The following is a 4,186-nucleotide window of genomic DNA, read 5'->3' as shown; positions in this document are numbered from 1 at the left end:
CCACCCTTCTTGAGTCCCCTGTTCCTATCCTCATCCGAAGTCCTGAGGAAATAAACTTAATTGATTTTGAATAAGAGTCAGTACTGTAACAGTTGTGTTCCTGTTTAGTCTTATTAGTCACATGTCTTTTGTTTTCCCGCCACTTATCCGTTGCCCTGTCTACCATCATTAGTTCATCATCATCACCTGTGTCTTGTCAATCACCTTCATCTGTGTCACCTAGTTCATCAGTGTCTGTATTTAGTTCCCTCTGTTCAGTCAGTCTTTGTCTGTTCTCGTCTATGTAATATCACAACCTGTGTGTATATCCTGCCATTTTGTATTGCTTGAGTTATTTTTGTAAGTAAACACTTTGTATTGGAGCCTTCTGCCTTCCTCGTCTTCTTCTGCTTGCACACACCCTGACAAGTACAAGAGTGGCACTGACAAATGCACTTTAATAAAATAATGTCTGAAACCACCACTCACTGTTAACTACGCACAATATTTGAAGCAGAAATATGTCACGTAATTCGTGCTGCTGCGACTTGCAAGCGACCCCAATAATGTGAGTCACAGTATAGCCTATGACAGATTATTTTAGCATGATGTATTTCCCATTGATAAATACAGTGCAAATAGTTCTGTCTCTTTGGATAAAAGGGAAGTGGAAATAAAAATCAATAATAGGCTGAACTGTACCATGATAATATGTCCGTAACATTAGATGTCCATAGATGACCTACCCATAACTGTTACATTAGAGTTAGGGGATCACACAGTTTGTACAGTATAAAAATCATTATGTCTAAAGTTCCCATTAAACATGAAAACCCAACAACCCAATATATCCTTGTTTTCAACCACAGTACAACGTCTGTCCAATGTTGGAGATTAATGTCAATCTGGCATTGGATTCTGACATCAACCTGATTTTCATTTTCAACGTTGGGTTTGGTCTTCTAAATGCGAATTTTGTCATTGTTTTGGTGCACACTAGCTTATAGATAACAGTAAGGCTAACATATTCATACTAAAAGCCAAAAAACTTTAAATAGGGCACTATTTGACTCAGCCATTTGGGTGTCCGAAACCACTGTGGATGTTATTGAGTGCACTTATTCAATCTCACATTCAGGCCCTGTTTACACGAGAACGCTCGCGGGTGAAAACGTAAAAATATTTTATCAGATGTGCCTTTCGTTTAGACGGCGACGGCGTTTTGGGGGCTTAAAAACGCAAAAAAGTGAAACCACCCTCCAGAGTGGAAATCTTAAAAACGCTCCACAGTCGCGTTTCCGTCTAAATGGTAAAAACGCAAAAGTCTGCTAGACAGTGAAGGCACCGATCAGTGCTTCACATTGCCACCTAGCCGCCTGGAGTGCATACTACATTGAATTTCACACACTTTTGCGTCACCATATGCACGCAGATTTCCACCCCATAACGCTCGTCTAAACGCAGAATAGAAAGTGATCACTTTTGCGTTTTCTCTTCAGATCGTTTCCGTGTAAACGTAGCATTAATCCCACTACTGGAACTGTGTTCTAGAAATAAACGTGATATTGATATGAGGGTAGGCAGGCATAGATTCAGAGGCATAATGTACTGTAAGTATTACACACAACAATGCAACAATAATAAAACATTGCATTTTACTTTTGATACTTAAGTACTTTTAAAAACAAGTACTTCTGTACTTTTACTTAAGTAAAAATCGGTCTTTACAACTTTTATTTGTTACAGAGTAATATTTGACCAGTAGTATCTGTACTTTCACTCAAGTAAGGAAGTTGTGTACTTTGTCCACCTCTGAAAACATCTGTTCATAATCTGTGATTACACAATTCCAATACGAATAGCATCAGGAGGCGTCTGGAATAACTGCACTACAGTAGACTCATATTCAGAATGTCCTTCTCATATAACACCAACGACCGTACAAATGGGCTTCCTTTGTGAAATATAGCAGACCACCGTTTTAAATAACAGTTTAAAAAAGGTGGTCTGCTATTTTTCACAAAGGAAGCTCAGTCAGTCAGTCAGTCAGTCAGCCAGTCAGCCAGCCAGCCAGTCAGATAGATAGATAGATAGATAGATAGATAGATAGATAGATAGATAGATAGATAGATAGATAGATAGATAGATAGATAGATAGATAGATAGATAGATAGATAGATAGATAGATAGATAGATAGATAGATAGATAGATAGATAGATGTTAAATGTGTTTGGGCTATATACATTTATATGGGGAGGGGGAGGGGATACACCGCTCTACAGTAATTTGAAAGTGATTGCAGCACCAGTTTTGGCCACAATCTCCTTTAAAGCAGGGCTCAGTAGTTTCGGGATTTCTTCGCTGTATTCTCGCTTTTTGCTCGCAGGTTTCTCTCTAGAGCTCCCCCCACAGCTTCGGAATAGATATTTGACAACACTGTTGTAAAAACTCGTTGGCGATTCTTAGACACCAGAGGCTAGTAGATCAACGACATCAAAGCAGATGGGACATTCTTTAAAACGTCTTCTTCATTCGGGTTCAAACAGCGTGAGGGAGCGCAATAATGAAATGCATTTTAGCAGATTTCTTTTGGCCGTAAAGCAATTGTTTACATCGCGAGACCTGATATCACGCGATACTTCCTGACGCGGCGGTTGCAAGTGCGTGCGTATTTTCCGCTCACGGGCACCAGGGGGGTGCGAAACGACCACCATTCAACCCGAAATAAGTAATATAACCATCCCAATGACTCCGAAGCTGTTCAGTTAAGGTAAAAAAGTTACTTAGATCACCTTTAAATGCATAAACCAGTGTGAATAACAATATCTTAAAATAAACTAGAGAGTGGATACACAGATATGGCCTATTTATGAATGAAATTCATGCATTTATTTGTCATTTAGGCCCCGTTTACACGTACATGGTTATTTTGAAAAACTGAGACATTTCCCTTCGGTTGTGCCCCTCGTTTACACGCAAATGGAGTATTTGCCTCTGAAAATGATTCTTTCTAAAAACTCCGGCCAGAGTGGAGATTTTGGAAAACTCTGTTTGCACGTTTGCAAGTAAACTGAGAAAAACTGAGTTTTAGGCAGTTGACGTCACAGTATGCGACAGAACTTGCACTGCGTCAAAGGTGCGACCTATATTTTCGGGATTCTGATTGGCTAACATGGGCTTGAGCTTCTCGTTACACTGCCACCTACAGGTTTGGCATGCTTTTGATGGCATATACATGGGTTTGTGTAAACGGACACTTTTCTGAAAACGGAAAGGGTGAAATGTCCGTTTATGAAAATAACCGGCCACGTGTAAACAAAGCCTTAAACTGATGCAAACAGGGAAAGAGTAGAAAACACTTATCATCCTGTCGCCCCCTCTAGTGGACAGCATTAAGTAGTATGGCCTTCATTGCTCAGATAACGCAAGTCAGTGGATTTTTTGGGAAACCAAGTCTGACCAGTTAGAAAAGATATAAGCGAGTCAGACCAGTCTGAAGGTCTGAGCTGAATTTGGTGAAACATTAAAGTTCTAGGTGGAGTTAATTTCTCATAATAATAATAATAAAAAATAATAATGATGTTTAAATATATGCTGGCTTTCTTAAGCCAACATAATAAAGAAAACTCAGAGAAACATCGACCAATTCAGTATATAATAAAATTGTATTAGTCTTATAATAAAACTAACAACATTTTAAAGGTATGCCGTGCTCTTCAACCGACATGATTTTAATTAATCCCAAACCTGGTAATTTTGTCACTATTAACGTACGTTCACTGATTCTAGCTTCTCTCTTTTCTGTCTCTTTCTTTTCATGTGAACTGAGTAGGCTACACATGCTTACATTCATAAATATAAATTTTGTTTCTATAAAATTTTCAAAATGATTTATAGCCTACATATGTCACACACGCCTACCTGCCTTTTGATGTAAATAAAAGACGAGAGTGGTAGCCTAAATGTTACGGACATATTATCATGGTACAGTTCAGCATATTATTGATTTTTATTTCCACTTCCCTTTTATCCAAAGAGACGGAACTATTTGCACTGTATTTATCAATTGTGCGTAGTTAACAGTGAGTGGTGGTTTCAGACATTATTTTATTAAAGTGCATTTGTCAGTGCCGCACTCGTACTGACTCTTATTCTGCCTGACAGAAAGAAAAGCTTGTAGCTTACTGAAGGCGGAGCGTTTTGACC

Source organism: Leuciscus leuciscus, assembly GCF_965113295.1.
Source record: "Leuciscus leuciscus genome assembly, chromosome: 14".
Lineage (NCBI taxonomy): Eukaryota > Metazoa > Chordata > Actinopteri > Cypriniformes > Leuciscidae > Leuciscus > Leuciscus leuciscus.
The sequence above is the reverse complement of the archived record's forward strand: the minus strand, read 5'-3'. Positions refer to the sequence as shown.